The sequence below is a fragment of the Mastomys coucha genome, unplaced genomic scaffold, assembly GCF_008632895.1.
Source record: "Mastomys coucha isolate ucsf_1 unplaced genomic scaffold, UCSF_Mcou_1 pScaffold18, whole genome shotgun sequence".
NCBI classification, from domain to species: domain Eukaryota; kingdom Metazoa; phylum Chordata; class Mammalia; order Rodentia; family Muridae; genus Mastomys; species Mastomys coucha.
This window is the reverse complement of record NW_022196900.1, coordinates 45,413,645-45,434,046: the sequence shown is the minus strand read 5'-3', so window position 1 is coordinate 45,434,046 and position 20,402 is coordinate 45,413,645. Positions and strand designations below refer to the sequence as shown.

The following is a 20,402-nucleotide window of genomic DNA, read 5'->3' as shown; positions in this document are numbered from 1 at the left end:
CTCTGATGACCTCATAGTACATATCATAGACGTAGTAGTTTGGATGTAAAATGCCATCCACAGTCCCATGTGTTTGGATGGTTGATCATCAGTTGGTGACACTGTCTGAGAGACTGTGGAGCCTTTAGGGTGTAATTGGTGAACTTAAGGTGAACACCAGTTACATCAAGGGTTACAATTTATAGATTAGCTCTGGTTCTAGGATGAGGTCCTGGTGCTTCCTGGCTGTGAGGAGTAACCAGTCACCCCATGCTTCCACTTCCATAGCTGTAGACACGCCCACTACCATGCTTTCCCTCCCATGAAAGACTCTATCACCTCAAACTGTGAGCCCAAGTTATTCCTACTTTTTAAAATTTTATTGAGAGTGACAAAATAAGTAACACATGAATAAATTTCTGAAAACTTAATGATTCTAAATTCCACTTGACTTAACCAAAAACTAAAACAATGCAGACAAATGAAAGGAGAGAGAGAGAGAGAGAGAGAGAGAGAGAGAGAGAGAGAGAGAGAGATAGAATGCCCTACATGTATTGATATAGTTATTAAAATCATCATTGGTATTTTTCTCATTTTCCTTACATGTAAATTTTGAAAGGTAGAATTTTAGATGGTGAGATAATAGAATGAGTCATTGCTAAATAATTGTTAAATAATACCTTTAAAATACTTTAAACTATAAAGGGACAGGGAAATTAAAAATTACAACAAAGTATGTGCTAAAACAACTCCTAGGTGAGTAAATTATGGCGGGAACAAGGTTAAAATGAAAAGAGGCTATCATAGATTCAGATCTTAACTGCAAATACTTTTCTACAAATGTTATTGGGAAAACTTTGTATTTATGCCCAAGTTTCCAGGCATTCTTGGGAGGGCACAAAATATACAAGATAATGCCTCCAGTTCATGATTTTTAATCAGCTACCCAAAAGATGCAGAGGACTGAAATACCCCAGAGAACTTTGGATGTTGTGGGAGAAGCCCATCCACATTTTTCTTTTCTAATACTAACCAGAGATCACAGATACCTATAAGAATTCAAGATTGAGGCTTCTGCCATCTACGTCAGCTGTCCTCTACAAACATCACTGTGACTCTTCTCCCTCTTAAATGCTTTCATTGGAGAGCAATATTCACAGAAGAGTCCTGGGTTTTGGTACTAGCCCAACACAGGGCAATGGGTGGAGGGAGATTCCACTCACACAGGCTTGCCTGGGTGCTGCTTCCAGACACAGCTAATGCTTCATGAAAAGCGATTTTAGTGACTCAGTTTGCTGATCACTTGCCTAGAGGCCATGACCTAAGTGCATTGCTGGGTCCAAGTTCTCCAGATGTCCTTGATCCTGTTTGGAATACACATGCCAGAAACCCTGGAAAGCAGCGGCCTTTTCAGAAAAGCAATTCTGACTTGGTGGTCAGATGGGAGCCATCTGTTGGAAGCCACCACCCCATCCCAAAGCCACCTTTCTTACTAGCTTAGGGGTCCAGAGGCCAGATTTCTTGGGGAGACTCTTCTACAGTAGAATTATCTCTGGCAATCCTGGGTGAGTATATGTGGATATGTTTCAACTGAGATCACCTGCAATTTTTGGATTTTTTTTCCCCCGGAGCAAGCTGTTTTTGTAGAAAACAAGAAACCTTCTTATTCTCATAGCTAAAGTTCTTAATGGAACTCTTTATACTATTTGTTTAATGTAGGCATTTTCTCTAGAATGGCCTCTTTGAGTAAGAGAGAACATTCTTCCAAAGCTCTACACCTAAAGCTCTCAATTGCTGTCACACCCTTGTAATTCTAGGTTCCTTTCTCCAGATGACTCATGTGGCACATTGTATCATGGAAAGTACATCGGGCTAGACATCAAGAATATGGCTTCTGAGTTACTTAGTTTTTCTGGGAACATGGGAAAGTCACAGAAAGGATACTTGTTAGCTGTTGGCTTCCCATATTTAAAAAAAATGAAGGCAGAAAGAGTTGCTTTGGGATCTACCACCCTGGATTTTCAATGTCTTGTCATGTAGTATCATATTCTTTGACAGTTTTCAGGCCAGACCCAGATTTTGCAAACTCAAGAATACTTTAGGAAAATTCAACAAAGAGAAAAGACTCAGAGTCCTCTACCCCTCCACAATGTAGGAGCCTGAGCTGTCATGCTGAGGAAGCTATGTGCCACCCTGGATCCTTCTTTCATATGTGTGGAACCTCTGTACACAATCAGGGGTAAAGACGCCATTCTTGGCCACAACGTGCAATAATTGCTTGCCTGACCTACCTTATGACCAAAAAGAATTCACTTAAGATGTTAAACATTTCTCCTAGTAACATCTGACTGAATGAAGATGTATGACAACTACTTAGACAAAAGTTTGGTAATTTTTAGTTCTGTAATCACCTTAGACTTACTTCCATAGTTACAAAAGGACTTTTCTGGCACAAGTGCTTGGTTCTAACATCAGACATGAACTCTAGATGATCAATAAAGAATTTTAAGCATTTTTATATCATTTTTAGATGTGTATGCGGTACATACACATGTGTATGTGGGTTTGCATTGTGTGGCTATGTGTGTTTGTGCAGGTGCTCATGCACATGTGTGTGTATTTATGTGGAGACTCTACACTGACATCTGGTATCTTCTTTGACCACTCTTCATTTGGCTTATTCAGACATTGTCTCACTGAACCGAGAACCTGCCCATTTTGGCTAGTTTAAATGTCTTATTAACTTGCTGCCATATTGATCTCCTGTCTCTACCTCCTGGGGGCTGAGGTTAGAGGCAGCTGCCAATCTACCTCCTTACTTTTATGTGAGTGTTGGGAATCCAAACTGCATTTCTTGTGCTCTCTAGACAAGCAGCACTCTTATCCTTTGAGCTATTTCTCCAGTCCTATATCATTTTATGAGCAGTTTTTCCCTCTCTTCATTATTTTAGGATACAAACTGTGTCATCCATAAGATCTCAAAGAATTTTATAACTTGGAATTTTAGTTTCTATTTGTCTCAATGTCCTTGTCTTAAGAAACTAACCACCTTAAAAAATGTAGATATAATATATTCAAATACAATGATCACACAAAATGTATAAACAAAATAAATAGCACAAATTAAAGATGTGACAAATTTAAGATGACCAGAGTGTATTGCAAAGTGGTCTTTGGCCTTGGTGGTTATATGAAGAATACCCTTAGGTATAAGATTGCACTGACTGAGTGGAACACGTCTAAGTCAGCTACTCAGGTTTGCCTTGCGGGGAGGGAGGTACTGTCTCCACTCTGCTGTGGCTATTTCCAGTTTTTGAGGTGACGGAAGCAAGGCAGCAGTGCCTCAGATTCCTAGCAGTCTCTTCCCTCACCCCAGCATCCCATGGAATTGGCATCCATCCTCCAGCAGGTGTCAAGCTTGGGTCCAAGTCTTACTCTGATTCACAGTGACTTCCAATTTTGACTCTGAGGGAACTAAGAGTAGTCCTCAAAATTGAGGGAAGTAGTTTCCAGAGTCAGGCTATTTGTTGTTTAATTTAATTTACTTGGACATGTTCCTTTCCCATAAAACTGTTCTCCCTAGTGTTTCGTGCTCTAGTAACAAGTTCTCCAGATTTGAAAGTATGCGCACATACATATGCCCGCATGCACACAAACACACACACACACTACATGTATGTGGAATGTGTAATTCTTTCCTGCTACTGTACTTCTAACTTTATGACAGTGTTTATGCTACATAGAGATCAATTCTAACCTCTGCTTCTCATACTCTGAGACTATGACAATCTTTGTCAATTCTCAGGCCTCTATGAGCCCTCATCTGAGAAACTTGGCAAATCATGAGGTTGAATTTGAAATGCAGGCCAGTAAACAGCACTTGATATTCCAAACTGCCCCCAAGGGTAATAATTTACCACATACTGTATCAGTTGTGGAATGAGCAAACATCATTCTTAGATTGAGTTTAAATTCCCCATATCATGGATGCATGCACTGGAAGTTTCTCCTGAAGTTTGGGAAGTTAAAAGTCAAGTAATGTTTAGTTTAGCTCTGCCCTGTATTTTCTAAATGTTAGGAGATGGAAAAATATGTTTTAAAGAAAACTAGTGGATTTGTGGTTGAATGCCTGCATCTGTAAGGCTGGAGCCTAAGAACAAGAGGAAATGTTTGATGATGATTTGTTTCAGCTTTATAAGGTCCCTCAAGTTTGCATATTTGATTTTCAATTCAATTTTACCTGATACCATTCAACCTCATTCCCTGTACCACTGGTTTCTAATGCAGGTTTATATTTGCAGCTACCAAAGTAAAACCCATGACCTATGCTGGATTAGATTTTTACTAGTCTTTTCAGGTGTATCTGTGGGTATTTACATGTGTGGGGGAGGACATGTATGGTAAGCATGTGCATGTCCATATGAATGCATAGAGGCTCAAGCCTGACATCAGGATTCTTCCACGATTGCTCTTCTACCTTACCCTTTGAGGCATAGTCTCCTCATCAAGCCCAGATTTTGCTGATACAGCTAGTTTGGCTAGCTAGTTTCCTCTGGGGACCACTTCCATAGCTGGACTACAAGAGAGCCGACACACATATCCAGCATTTACATGGGTTCTGGGGATCCAAATGATCATCTTCTTGTTTAGTGACAAATGCTTTAGCCACAGAACCATCTACACAGCCTAGAGTAAGTTTTTAATTAACACAGTAGTCTGAAAACAAGAGACAAGGACTTTCTTGTGTCCGCTAGAATGCTACATTTTCTGTTACTACAATGAATCTCTTGTATAACTAATTCACTCAAATAGACAAATGTGATTAAATGTTTGTTAACTGGCTCTTTCCCAGGCACTCCTTGAGTTACTTGGAATACAGAGTGAATGAGTAAGCTTTGCACACTACTGTGAGACAAAAGAGGTTAAATATACAGTAATAGTTCAATGGTTAAGCTCTTCTTGAAAAGTGAGTGCCAGGTGTTACCGTTACAGAGTCCAGAGAAAGGGGAGACCATTTGGTTCTTTGTGTGTAATCAGAGGGGACTCTGGAGTGAAGTGATGGAGAAACTGCAGAAGAGCAGAGAGGGTGAAGCCAACATGTTAAAGAAAAGAGGAAGAAATGTGACATAATGGAAATATGGAAAGAAAAAAATAAACAAGAGAGAGAAATAGAGATTATTTGGGTAACAGAACTCTGGAAATGGCATGACAAAGGATGAGAATGAAAAAATGACCACGTGACTGGAGAAGGTGTTATGTCCAGGTCAGATCACCTAACTGTTGGGAAAGGACCTTGCAGAGCTCTGGACCTCAGCTATGACAAGCGACAGGACTCAAGGTTAAGATGCAGAGTGAACTTGATTCCCTGAGTGGATTACAGAGAATGAGTCCCTGCTGCAGGCCTGCTAAAACCTTGTTGCTGAGCAGTCTATGGTGAACTTCCAGCTTACCAAACATGAAAAACGGGTCAGCCCAGAAAAAAGATTATGAAGATGACAATCCTTCCTATGGATGTATGCATGGCCTCAAAGTCATACTAAAGAGCTGTATCTCAGACTGAGGCCACAGGGATCTCATTAGAAGGATTTAAAGAGAGGTTTAATCAGGTATGCAGGCTGATACTGATCATAACTCTGGCTGTAAAGTTTAGAGTAGATTAGAAGGGGCACCAAGAAAATGACAAATCCCTGAACCTCAATGGCATATTTATTTTCATCTAATGGCTGAATGTCTCTTCTAGTCCCTTGTCCTTGAGCTGAGCACTAGCTTGCTTCTGAAGAGGCATGGAGAAGACTTTTAAAATCTCATGCCTCATATAACCTAAATGTCCTTTTAGGGCACAAAACCACTAGGCTACTTTTACCATATCTTCTTCTTTCTGATAAGCATAGAACATGTTTCTTATGAATTTACGCTAAAGCATGAGGAAGTAATGCCTTCAAAATCTGATTACTTCAGATTCTGTGTCAGATGGTATGAGGCCAAATTATTGTGGAAAGAATAAGTAAATTGAGTCCAAATACTTCATAATTTTCCTTCATTAGCAAGTTTTGCAGGCTTCACTGAATTTAATGAAAGAAGTACCATGTAAATCAAGTCTGTTCTCTCCAGGGGAATGTTTTTTTTTTTTTTTTAATTCTCTTGGATTTAAGTATGGTCCAGTGTGTCAACATTCAAACATCAGAACATTTAGCTTAATTAAACTCCTCTCCAGTTCCCAGTTCAATTTTGTAACTATGTGTTTAAGGTTTCAGGAGCACAATCCTCGTCACTGCCAGAGTTTCCCTTACAAGTTTAGACCCTTAAACTTGGAATCTAGAAGAATATAAAGGGATAAGTCATGAGCCCTGAGCTTACTTAACCCACTTAGCTTTTAAAAGGGGAAGGGACTGATGTGATACACTGCACAAGAAATCATCAATCAAAACGAGTGTGGAAGACGTCTCCAGTCTCTCTGCCTTCACTCTGAGATGGTTCTAACATGTCAAATGTTTCTACCTTTCACCCTAAAGTAGGTTAAACTAGTGTGAAAACCTGTGGTACCCAACAAGGCAAATTCTGCATTACAACTGGAGACATTACACTGTGGGAGGCTACATATTCTTTAACAGAAACAAGCAAGTCTGCTTTTAAAAAAAATGATCTTCATTCTTTTTTTGAAATTAAAAGTATATCACTTGTCTACTTATCTTTCCTCCCTCTAACTCTTACCATGTTCCTAATATTTTTGTCAAACTTATGGCCTCTTCTTTAAATCTTGTTTTACATACACATACAAGCATGCACACTTGTGTGTGAGTGCAATGCACATACACACATTCCTAAGTATATGAGTACAACCTGCTCGGCCCATGTTAGTTGTCTGTATATGATATCGGAGTTCATTGTTTGTATTAGCTAGCCAACTAACAGCATTTTTCCTGCAAAAGACTATTTCCATTTCTGCATTCCTTAGTTGCTTCTGTTTCTTTGTCTAGGGTTAGAACCCCATGAGATACTTCTTCCTGCACCTGATGCTCAAAGGACATCTCAGAAGAGGGTGTCACAAGATTTTAGTAGTCAGAGAAACCAGAAGTCTACTTTGAGATTGCACCTAGGAGAAGTGACACAGAAGCTACACCCATTGACTCTCAACCATGTGGCTTTCTGAACATGACCTAAAAAGGGATGACACCAAGGGATATGACAAGAAACTCTCGAGGCCATTTCTCATTCACGTTATAGTTGTTTCTCAGAGAGCCTAACCACATCAGCATCTTCTAAACCGTGTTTCCAAAAACACTAACATGCATGAACTGCCACAAAATAGACAGAAAACACTGGTGTGCACAAACTGCCATACCACCCATAAGTGGAAAGTCTATGGGGTTGAAGAGGCCAGATTAATAAATACTATTAATTTAAAGTTTAAAAAATAAACTTTATGGCTTATTCTGAAACCATCTTAAAAGAAAATTCTTGGCAAAATTAATCTTAAGCCTTAAATATTTGAAAATGGGAAAATTCCTGTGTCTATTACTTTTTAAATAACATTTGAAATAGCTGAATATTTGATTATATCCTAATATATAAGAGCATGCAATGGTACCCTGTTCCACCAAACTGAGACAAAGGTTTGACTATTTCAGCACTGCTGAAGATAATGCTCATCAGTTCTAAGTGCCCCATCTAAATCATTTTAATAAATAGATAAATTAAAAGTTGAACAACAGAGGTGTAAACTGAGATGTTTGTGCATATGAAGGTTGGGTTTATCCTGTGACCTTCTGTGACCCCAGTTTCCCTGTCTGTGAGGTGAGGGCCTGGGGTAGATCTGATTGGCAAAAGCTAAGTCTAGCTTTCTCATTCTGTATGTTCTGTTGGCCAGAAGCACACCCTGTGATTATGCTCCTGTTTTCTTAGCTGTGTGTGCACACTGTGGTGACAACATCATAACTCCTTCAATTGGAGCTTAAATACTAAGTGAAGGGCACCCTCACACACCCACTGTCTCCCTGCCTCTAGTCTTTGAGCAGACTTTCCATCTGCAAGACACAGACCTGTACAAAGTAGGCCTGATTCAAAAAGTTCTAGGAGCATTTGGTGAAGAGGAGAAGCAGTGGATTGTGAATGGCAGTTAAGGAAGCAGAGGACAGATGTTTGAATTTTCTATATTCACTTAAATGTAAGCGCTGTGTTGTAAAATGCAAACAAACTTGCACACAGCTGTGCCTCTAGCACACTCTAGTCATTGTGCTCCATAGACAATCCCTCATTGATATCACACATAAAGGCTCAAAGGAAACGTCCATTGGTTAAAGGTGAAGGCATCCTTTGTAATCTAAATACTAACTTCGACAAAACAATGCAAATAGAAAGTGTTACTTTCTTAAAGTCAAGGGAAGTAGCATGGAGAGGAAAGTGGTCGGCTGAGGCTGGTTCTAGCCAGCCTGACACTAAGCTGAGTGCTGTAATTACTTCTGTGTTTCCTTTCTATTCTTGGGATGGAGACAAACACTCTGAGAAAATTAAACCTGATGCTCTATTCAAAGTACGTGGCTTATACAAATGCTCAGTAAAAGATGCCACTCCTCAGCCTTCAGTTTTTCTCTGCACAGTGGTTGCCCACTCTGAACACTTTTCTAGGAGACTGGACAGCCTTCCTGATAGGCTTTTCTACCACCTCCTGCCAGGCGTTTTGTTGTCTTCAGTTTCCATGGGATCCTCCTTGGGAAGCCTGTCCATGTTGTACTGGGACTTGGTTAGACGTTCTTGAATCTTTACCCTCGGTGGAGGAGAACTATCAGTTAAGATTACATTGCTGTGAAAAGACACCATGACCACAGCAACACTTATATAAAGGAAAATATTTAATTGGCACTGGCTTACAGTTTCAGTTTAATTCATTATCATCATAGTGGGAAGGATGCAGCCTACAGGAAGACATGGTGCTGGAGAAAGAGCTGAGAGTTCTATGTATTGATCCGCAGGCAGCAAGGAAAAGATTATGAACAACATGGGCGTAGCTTGAGCATATATATCTCAAAGCCTGCCTCCACAATGACACAATTCCACCTACTTGAATAAGGTCACATCTCACATTGCTACTCCCTTTAGGCCAAGCATTCAAACACATGTGTCTATGAAGCCATACCTATTCAAACCACCATACCATCCAATGACACAATTCAAACCTCATTGTTACTGCCTGTCTCTTGATCTTAACATTCCATGAGGGCAAAGACAATGTCCATTTTATTTTCTACCATCAACAAAGGGCCCAGAGATAGTGCTTAAACCTCAGTAGGTGCTTTTCAAGTACATGTTAAATAATGAATGATCTGGTTGTATTTTTAGACTGTTTATTACATTTAGCATAATATTCATATTCCTCCTTCTATCAATACTTTTGTTAGCCTTGTTGTTCCAATATTTGTAACAAATGGTACTTAGTTCCTCCTAGCTTCCAAAATTGCAAATGGCAAGATTCTAACCTTAGTCCACTATGCAACGTATCAAAAGTAGTGCTCCTTAGCCTCTACTGGTGATACAAGGATGCCATGGATTCTAGGTCTTAAAGTCAGTAGACTTGGCTTAAAGTTGGCATCTGCCATGAGCCTGTGAGATAACTCAGGCTGCAGACATTTGTGTACACTGTGCTCTTCCCATGGCTCTTTCTTGCTTTGTCCACTCTCTATTCCCTATTTGGACTTTGGCTTATCCAGTTTTTCAGGTTTACATCAGCATCTGCGAATGACCTTGGACTCTGTATAGGTGTTTCTTTGCTACGTATAGAATCACCTTCTCCCATTTAGCCTCCTGACGGAAGCAGCTAGATCTCTGGTAAGCCCCAACTTTCTGCTGACAGCGTCCCTCAGCCTTGCCCTCCCTCATCCTGTTCACCTTTACCATTTTTATTTCACAGGTCTACAGATCTACTCTTCAAGGATGTACTCTCTCTCTCTCTCTCTCTCTCTCTCTCTCTCTCTCATTCTGTATATGTGTGAATCATCTCATATTATAAAACAATTTCATTTCTTTATAAAACTATTTTATTACTAGCTGCAGTAAACATTCCCTCTACAGTTAGATGAAAACAAAATTTTCTTAAAGCATCAGTGAATTCAATGGGCCTTTTCTTTTGTTTAAAAATGATATTAACAATCATCAAAATTACTGATTTTTGGTTTTGTTGCCATTGTTTTGGGTTGTGTGTGTATGTGTGTGTGCACATGTATGCATGTGTGTTATCCAAGAAGTGACATTGTGCCACTTAACTTTTTAAAAACACTATCAGAATTCTTTTCTAATTTTAGTGTTTGAGTTATAGTACCATGGACTAAGAAAACCCTAAATATATTTAAATTTTAAAAAGTCTCAAAAACCATTACTTTTAAATATAGATCCCATTTTTTCATATAATTTTTCTTTCATATACTAAAGCTGAGTTACAGAGAAGGCCCATTCTATCTCCTGTACTATTTTTAAAACCAATGTTAGGTTGAGATATTTTAAATGTATTTAAATGTACTTAAGTACATCTGTTAGCTATACCATGATACATCAGAAAAGGACATGATACCACAGCACTGGGGACTGAAACTCTACAAGGTTTGCCACAGGAATAAACATAGCACCAGATTTTTTTCATTAAATACCAACACTTCAGTCAAAACATTAATATCTTCAGCCATTTTCCAAAGCCCATATCCATGCTATGAGAAAGTAACTATTCATGTTGATGAGAAAGAGAAGTAGACAGGCACATAGGCACATAGGCAGATCATGCCCAGACATGTAGCTTTGTCAGAACTGACGAAAACAGACTGCTTTCACTATATTCACAGAAACAAATGCACTAGGTTTTATTGTTGGAGATGGTAACTCTATTTCTGGAGTGCAAGCAAGCTCCATTGTGAACTTACAGAGCAACACTGGCATAGGACTCATTGCTCCCCCTGTAGTTGCACAGACAGGTCATAAAAGCAATACAAGAAGTCATAGTAAACATGGGTAGACCTTGAGGAAGAACCTTGAAGCTGCTGGTTAACAGGAGTTAGCAGAGGAAGTGATGAATAGTTCAGAGCCTGGGAGCAAGGTCAAAGCTAGTAGTGGGCCAGAAGTCATATTGATTAAGGATATGGAAAAAGAATTTTGGAAACACAAAGGACAAGTGATAGTTCAGCAATGTCCTTTCTTAGTCTTTGGATAAGTCTTCTAACTCTGCTACTATGTGACTCTTCCTACAAAACAGAAAATATATGCTGACTAGTGTTCTTCTCTACCTTGGATAACAATAGAAATGCTAACATTTATAGAATTTTCACTAGCATCTTTTATGAATCAGCTCACTTAATCATCATGGTATCAGTATAAGAGAGGTACTGTGATTGTCCCCAAGGTTACAAAGCTGACAGTTGACAGGTCTTGGGCCCATAGAATTCTACCCATAGACTCCTCTCAGGAAACATGAATGAGGTCATGCATATGATAAAGTACCTCTGTGTTTCCATATAATTTTATGATTGATGATAGATAATATATAGATTCAGTGTAAGATAAAACAGCCATTATTTAACATACATTTTACTACTTCCCATAATCATTGAGCTTTCATGTTATTTCTATGACATCTCCATTCACCAAAACGGAAGCTGAGATTGTGTCTAAGGTCACCCAGCTACTTGACTCCAGAAACAAAATTTGAAGTCAGGTACATTCTTTTCACTCCAAAGTATGGTTGATCTTTTTGTTCTTTAACCAATTTGATGCTATCTCTAATGGCCTCCATCAACATTCTCCTTCTCCTGTCCCTGATTCCCATGTTCTTTGCTGATCTTATATCTCTATCTCTAGTGCCCAGCAGTAATAATCTCTATCTCAAATCCACATCCTTCCTCTCACTGTGAGCCTTCTTTCCCCCCTTTAGGCTCCTTAAACTTGCCCTGTGTCTTGACTTTATCTTTTTAACCCTCATTTCTCAATCGCTTGCAGGCTTGAGTTGACCACTCATGAACCTCAGAGCAAGAACCTTCACTTCCTTTCTTCTTCCCCAGCTTTCCCAGCACCCTACCTGTCAAAACTAAAAGGCCTTTTTTTTTTCCTGTTATTTTCTCCCACCATGTCAGGTTCCTGGCAAGGTGACAGTATCATGGGTTTTCCATACCCAATATCTGTTCCCTCAAACCCAGTCTATACAATCATAACTAGAAATTTTAGGGTCACCTCCTTGGGCCCTCGCAACCATAAACAGGAAAAGTTCAATGACCTCCCCCAAGAAGAAAATTAAAGAAACAAGTCATAGTTAATAGCAGAAGAGTTTATTCAATGTGACGACAGTGAGAAAATATATTTTATACTTATGCCACTTGTCTGTCTACCTTCTATTTCTTCTCTCTTCCTAGACTGCCTCTTCTTACTGCATACAATTCTTCCACCTTACACAACTTCTTATGTTCTACCATTGTACTGTTTCCAGAAACAGTATTCTTGGAAACACTTTTAAGAATCAAAACATCATCCTAAGTTGCCTTTCCCTTCTTTGTTCCTTGTGATATCAGTAGCTCTCAACTTTAGTTCTTTCACAGTTACATAATTCTACATCAGGCCATCCCCATAAGCTACATGATGATAGCCACTGTCTTGTCCATACAGAACCATTTCCCGTGTATATCCAAGCATTGTCCAAGTAATTTCTCTACAACTCATATGCTTTGAAAATTATATTGCACTGAGGTTCAAACACAGGTCATTATACTTACAGAGTAAGCATGTCACCAACTAAAATATCTTTTAAGAACCCCCAATTTCCTTTTTTATTTCTTTCTCATTTTATTTTTATTTTTATTTTTTTTTTAGCAAGAATTGATTTGTTTCCTCTGTTCATTTTACTCTTTCTATGTACGGTATACTGTAGGTACCAGTCATTTTCCTTGCTTTCCTGATATCATTCTCTTTCTAGCAACAATGTTATCTTTTGTTTGTGGAAACCATACTTCCCTCACTAGCTAAAATACTGGAAAGTATGCCATCTACAGTATTTATACTTCTAGGTCTAGAAATGGGGGACTGCACTAGCTACATTTCTTTTGCTGGAACAAACTATCATGACCAAGGTAGCTTATAAAAGAAAGCATTTGATTGAACTTATGGTTTCGGAGAATTAGAGTCCATGATGACAGAGCAAAGGAATGGTGACAGGAAGTCACTCCTTAGGATTTTTACTGGGAAAAGAGTGATGCAGAGAATAAGAATAGCTCTTTCATTCAGAAGAAAGTCTTCATTTAATGTCACTGGGGTTCTCCTGAGACATGCTGGTCTATTATCATCCCCAAATCCAGAGCCACAGACTTTTCTATGCATGTCACACATCACCTCAGGGCTTGCAGACACTTCTCCTCTTTATGGAAACTATAAAACCTGTTTCTGTCCTTTGTAAACCGCCTCCCCAGAGCTGAGTGATGCACACACATTTAACAAGTGTTTGCTGAAGAAATGATGACAAGAGAACATCAAAGGGAGAAATTTTTCTGGGTAAAAGGGAACAAAAATTCCTAGAACCAAGAATATTTGGAAGTAAATGTGAGCTCTAGACAGCCAGATAATGGGCATGGTGTACTCTTCTGCATCTAGGCTACAAGACAGATGGGTCAAGATAGAGAGAAGAAGAAATGATGGAGCACAGAAGGATAACCAGGCTTTTATCAAGAAATGAGGCAGTTGGTAGAAGGAAGAACAAAGGAGATTTTAGGAGAGAAAGAAAGTATCTTGAGGGTGACTGGGAAGCTTGAAAGCAATTATCAATATATTAGAAAATCCTTTAATGCAAATTTACAATGCAAACCCACTGAAGACCTACAATGCCTAGTACAAACCTCACTGATTATTAGGGAAAATACTCCTTGAGAAAATGGAAACCCATCCTACTGGCATATTTGTTGGGAAGGTATCAGCCATTCTCTCCTAACTCACTAGATCTTTTCCAAATTTAGAGCTGTGTGTGCACTGTGTATAGTATCTTTGTGCTCATTAATATAATCAGACGTTCAGTTCTACTATTTTTATTATGTCCTCTTTACAGCTATTCAATGAGGATCATTTTTCCTCTCTCCATCATACGTAATAAAGATTGTAAGCAGGGAAGAAAAAAAAACTGAAGCAGAATGTTTTCCCTTAGGAGAGGGTTTTTCAGATGTGCTCTGTAATTTGTCATCCAGAAGAAAGCGTGTATCATCACTGCTTTAAAAAATAAATGAATTACATGGGTTTGATGCACAGCAGGCTCACAGATTTCATGCAGCCTTTGTATTGAACATATGCTTGCTCTCTGCTGCCTTCTCTCAGATTGTTCTAGACATGCAGGAGATAAAACAGACAGAAAAGTGGCCAACAGCACAGCAAATAATTTGATAGGTCGCCTCACTAATAAGACACAAAGTCAGAAACCTACCTTCCAGACAGGAAATTAAGTACTTAGAGAGAACCCACCAACCCAGGCCACAGTCTGATGTCTAAGACTTTCCCCTCATTACTGCTTCCCCTCCCTTTTCCAAGATGAATTCATAATATCATAGTAATATGGAAAGAAAAAAGCCTACATACCCAAACACAGTTCAGGGTTACACAAATCCTCAAAGCTGGGCAGGTACTATCTCCTTTCTTCCAAGAAAGGTCAGTCAGTGTGGCATTACTATGAGGCTACTGCCAGGTCTACATACTCTTGGTTATATCAACCCTGCTTGCCAAGGTTGCTTTGCTAACAAGCCACTCCTCTGCCTCACCATTCTCTTGCTGCCCGCCCTGTTTCCCAGCTCCTAACTCTCATGTCTCCTGATATGTTCTGACCATATGGTTGTCACAGCTTCACTTCTCTCCTTTCTTTTGAGTACTGTGCCTTGTGTTCTCTATAGGTGCTGGCTTTTATTAGTGAATGGTGTAGTGCTTGGATTCCCATGACTGAAGGAGTGTGTGAGCAAGTGTGGGCATATATATTTCATATATTTTATGTGAATTGTTTGTTTGTTTGTTTGTTTTTTCAAGACAGGGTTTCTCTTTATAGCCCTGGCTGTCTGGTCACTCTGTAGACCAGGCTAGCCTCAAACTCAGAAATCTGCCTGTCTCTGCCTCCCAAGTGCTGGGATTAAAGGCATGTGTCACCACCTCTCGACTCTATGAATTCTTTTAATGGAGGTCTGCTTCCTTGCTGGGTTAAACTCGCTATTCTCCTTTGTTTAGCATGTTAAGAATGGAAAAGCCTGGCTAGTAAGATGGCCCAGCTAGTACAGGGGCTGGCCAACAAACCTAGCAAACTCAGGTTGATGCCCTGAATCCATATGTTGAGTGAAAAATACAATCCTGTGAATTGCTCTCTGACCTCCACATGTGTGCCCCCCTTCTCTCTCTCTCTCTCTCTCTCTCTCTCTCTCTCTCTCTCTCTCTTTCTCTCTCTCTCTCTCACACACACACACACACACACACTACCTTTTTTGAAAAGAATGAAAAAGCTAGAACTATATGAATTAAACAGTCATTATTAATAGAAATATTTCATAGAGATCTTTATTTTTATTTTATTAATCATTTTATTCATTTACATTCCAAATGATATCCCCTTCCTAGTTACCCCTCCACAACCCCTCCGACCCCACTCCGTCCCCTTCTCCTTTGCCTCTATGAGGGTGCTCCTCCACCCACTCACTCACTCCTACCTCACACCTCTAGCATGCCGCTAATGGATCTATATTTTTAATCTTTATTGATTAATAGATTTTAATAAATTCTATTACTGGAGAATACTGTTTGAAGTTTAATTAATGAAACTATAGTAGGGCTAACTATTACAGGCAACATAAAAGCATAGCTGCCCTTATGGCATCTTGTTTGAGCAGTAGCTGGGAGGATCATCTAGCTTAAATCTAGCTTAGAGCACCAGGAAACTGGAGACAAGGGAGCCATTAAGAAACAGGAGATTTGGCCAGTGAATTCGATCAAAATATTTTAGAATTTTTTGTTTTCTTACAATAATACTAATTGCTATTTGTGAATTGCTTGCAAGCACTCTATACTGAATGCATTGCACACAAGACCCTCAAAAGAATGCTTTGTGGTAGGGTAGCATGACTTCTTTTATTCCTGTGTAGATTAGAGCACATGAATTCAGGAGGTTACAGTTTTGCTGTCCTGAGACCCCTGATGGGATACAAGCTCACTCCCAAAGACATGATTTTAAATGTGGGGCCACATTTAATCTACTTATTAATTTAGCATTAATAAGTAATAAATGGTATGATCATATATGCAGATAAGGCTTACAATGAATTAACTTCCTGGCTGGCTTATTTAGGAAGAAAAATTGCTTCATTTACAAAAAAATATATGTGTGTTCTCTCACCCATATTTATGACACAGTAAGTCTTAATCACAATCAATGCTGCTTCAGTTTTTATTCAGCAAAACAAGTGGGCATTATAAAATTGCAATGAACAACCTAGTTTGCTACAATTAATATCAAATTGAAAGGTTCTTAGCTCCAATCTCCAAAATCTAATTAGAGAACCTATTTTTAGACCAATTGGCTTGATTCAACTGTTTTTTTTTTCTCCTGTTTTAGCTGGATTCCAAACTGATTGGGAGACTGCCAGCTCTATATTCTACTTTTGAGCATGTATGCTGAACGCTAATGGCACCAGTGGAATGCAGGGTGCTCCAAGACCTTCATTATCAAAGGGTCAAGTTTTAGACAAGATGCCTGTTCAAATGAGAGTATACATTGGGTCTTATCTGAAATAGCAAGGGGATTAAATCAGAAAGCAACCTAAGCTATCATCTCCAGCAGAGTGGAATTGCTGCTAGACTGTTTGTAAACAAAGGAGCATTCATTATTCTGTGACTGATACTAGGTGACTGAGGTTACCAAAAAGATATGCAAAATCAAATGTTCACTGCCCCTCTGGGCATGCATCATACAATTATTTACCATAAAATGCGAAAGGAGGTGGTTGTGAGATGGGGTTACAAATAATTAAATATGAAACACAAAGAGCTAGAAAAAAAGGACAGTAGGGGGTCATAGGAGATAGAGGCCAGGGGACTTGAGGAAGGGACAGAAAAAGAAAACTGCTTCAGAAATTCCAGTTGCATTGGCAGCTGACAATGGGTAAAGACTTTGGGATTCAGCATGGGAAACAACACCCTGTGCATTAGACACATTAAGTAGCACACTGCTGGCCTTTCAACAATGACACAAAAACTTCTCCTCAGGGAGTGGCTCTCACAGCAGCATCAGAAGGTATGCCAGCTGCTAGGAAGGAGAGGGATCAGCAGTCCTCCCGAGCTGTGTGAAAGCACCTACCCTATGATCAACAATGATGACTGTGATGGACAGACAGGTATAATGGTATAATATTGGCACTTGTGTCTTAGAGTAACCAACCACTGATTAATTGGGTTTAAGGATTACTCAACAAGAAAGCATTCTTGCCTGGTACTATAAATCCAGGTAACCTGGATTGGAGAGAAGGGATTGCTACTCTTGGTTTCTTAAATCAATATAATTTTTGTTTTATAAATACCTATCATTATATCCACATATATCTACAGATAGACACACTTGCCCCTCATCAAAGAAGCTTTTTTATTTTACCTTTTGAGATGGAGTTTCTTTGTGTTGCCCTAGCTATTCTGGGAAATAAGGCTGGCCTTGAACTCATAGAGATACATTTGCCTCTGCTAGGATTACAAGCATGTACCAGCACAGCATTGCTCAATGAAACTTTATTTTGCCACAGATGGATACTATTCGAGAGAACTGCAACTGGTCAAAGTATATAGGTTAAATTACAGTGGGGTGCCCAATACCAACTGATATGTCTGTAACATAATCTCTATACATAAGGCTCTAGGGAGAAATCACTGAAGAGGGAGCAGAAAACTTGTAAGAGCCAGAGCCCTGTTGATATGTAGTGCTCCTAGTCATGACAGGGAATTGTAGCAATGAACACTAGACAACATGGCTACATGAACAAGACCAGCAGAATGACACCACCAGTGAAAATGCCAAGGTTGACAGGAAATTTGGCATGGTTCTGCCCCTAGATTAAAAGCTAAAGATGGTCAGAGCCCAATGAGAGGGAGAACCAGTTTTCTCTAGGGACAAGCTCCAAATAAAATATTCACTCACAAATGGGCACACCCCCCCAAACACATACACCCATGCACTCACACACATGTACATACATGAACACACACACACACACACACACACACAGAGGGAGAGAGAGAGAGAGAAACACATATATGAGAAAAGCTAAATGGACTCAATAGGCTATACATACATGCATATATGTGTGTGTTTGTACATGTAACAGAGGATATAACAGAGATAAGGAATCTGTGAGGGCAAGATTTAGAAAGAGTTAAAGGGGAAGAAGTAAAGAGGAGTAATGTAGATGCAGTGATCATGTGTGTCCTCGAAAACCATAAAACTATTTTTAAAAAACCTCTCCTTTTAAGAAAGCACTATTTTGGGCTAGGAGCCTCCTAAAGACTTACTCAGCTGGAGGAGAAACCCCAGGTAGAGAGAGTGTAATTCCACGTCCTAATCCCAGCAAGAACAGACCCAGGATTTGGACTTACATAATCTAAATTAGAACCAGCATCCAACCTACTGTGCCACAAAGAATATACTATGTTTCATTTCTCTGCAATCTCCTATTACAGAAAGATTACTAATTACAAACCTAGCTCTCCTGTTGATTTAAATAGTCTTAGCAGCACCAATTTCTGTGCGTCTTCTATTAGAAAATACTTGGCCAATAATCAGCAGGAAGAAAAATGCAAATTAAAACAAATTGCTATAATTTTGAAAATAACACAGTTACAAGTTTACTTTTCTGTTTTTTTTTTTTCATTAATTTACACAAAACTATTTCCAATGAACCCCGACTAAAAGGGTTTTGTGGCACTTAAGAACTGAGCACTTCTTTTTCTTTGGTCCAAATGTGCAATTTCCTCCTTGTTGAGCCTCTCAGCTTATCATGGTCCTGCTTCAAACGGCCAGCCTCAAAATTCCCTGGCCGCCCCTTTTGCCAGCAGAAGTCATACCTCATGTTCTCAGAGCAGGGTACCTTCCCTAATCCGAAGTACTTGGAACCAGAAGTGTTTCAGATTTATGAGGTTTCTGTTGTTGTGCGTTTGTTTTGATTTGAGAATATCTTGCCTAGACCTTGCTGCTTACGCATCCAAATTCTAAAAGTCTGAGAAGAAAAATGTTCCAGAACACAAAACTTTTATAGTGTAACACATCAGAAGGTTCAGACAGCAGAATCTTTGTCCAGGTTTTGGGGTCAGGAATGTTCAACCTGTAGTGTCTATCTAGACAATGGAAATCTCCTAACTGCTTTGAAAAATATGACTTCTCTGCTGCGCTTGAAATCCACAGAGAAGGCAATGCCAGTGTTTCTTTCTGTTCTCGCTGGTCCTGACAGCAGGAAGCTTGCTAAGGTTAAATCCTAAGGTTAAATTCAGGGAGAAAGGAGAAGTAAATGCCAAGGTGAAGGTTAGCTGAAAGGGAAAACATTCCTGGCCCCTAACGTCAGTAGGAGAAAGGAAAATTCACTCAGCACAGCTGAGAAACATCTTCTGGGTGAGAAGGAGTCTGAGATGAAAAAAAAAAAAGAAATATACATCAGTAGACCACATTTCTCTTTAAGAAAATTAATAACTTTCTCCAAGCCTGGTTTCAGGCAAGGAGAGTTTTGCTCCTGTGGCACATTAGACCTCATCCACCGTGTTCTTAGTTCTGTAATTTTTCAAGAATTTTGAAAATGGAGGAAAAAAAACAGTGAGCATTCATTTATAAATTACTTCCAAATAATGAAGTAAATTATTCTGTTCATCTGAAGAGTTCATTCCTGGTCTTCAAATCACCATGAAAGAACAGGCTGGAAATGAACTCTCACCTTCAATGTTGAGCCTAAGCTTACCAGTGCCACACAGCATTCTTGTTTAGTCTCCCTCTTTGTCAGTTGCATTTGAAAGTAGAAAGTAGTTAACTCTCAAACAATTTGCACAGTGATTAGAATAAATACCCATGAATTGCTTGCATTTACAGAAGAAAACTAACACAAAAATGGGGCTTAGTGTGCCCATATCGGAAATGCACTGAACCAACTTGTTACAGTTCCTGGAGAAATAACACAAGTATCATCACCCTTACCCCAGCTTATCACCAATGGCAACATCTTTGTCAGCTCTGTAACAAAAGTAACCAAAAGAAAGGTTAAGAAAGGCCAAGTTTGAGACTGATGACAGTGATAGGAATCATGTCTTTTTCATTGGATTTGTACAGGTTTCCAGGATATGAAATTTTATGAGCAAAAGACATGAATGCAAATGTATTTTCAACAGCCAAATAATTTCTATCTGAGTACAACTCCGAGCAAAAA

The 20,402-nt window shown here is 39.2% G+C and overlaps 1 protein-coding gene and 1 long non-coding RNA gene across 4 annotated transcripts in view; one reads left to right on the top strand and one right to left on the bottom strand.

The window, feature by feature from the left end:
* LOC116096200 overlaps positions 1–16,788 on the top strand; it is a 69,451-nt gene extending 52,663 nt beyond the window's left edge. Inside the window, exon 4 of the long non-coding RNA XR_004120891.1 lies at positions 16,568–16,788. This is a non-coding gene — a long non-coding RNA (uncharacterized LOC116096200). The remainder of the gene's footprint in view (positions 1–16,567) is intronic.
* The window catches only part of Adamtsl1 (ADAMTS like 1), an 895,122-nt gene that overhangs the window by 795,649 nt on the left and 79,071 nt on the right, over positions 1–20,402 (bottom strand). The window lies entirely within an intron of this gene.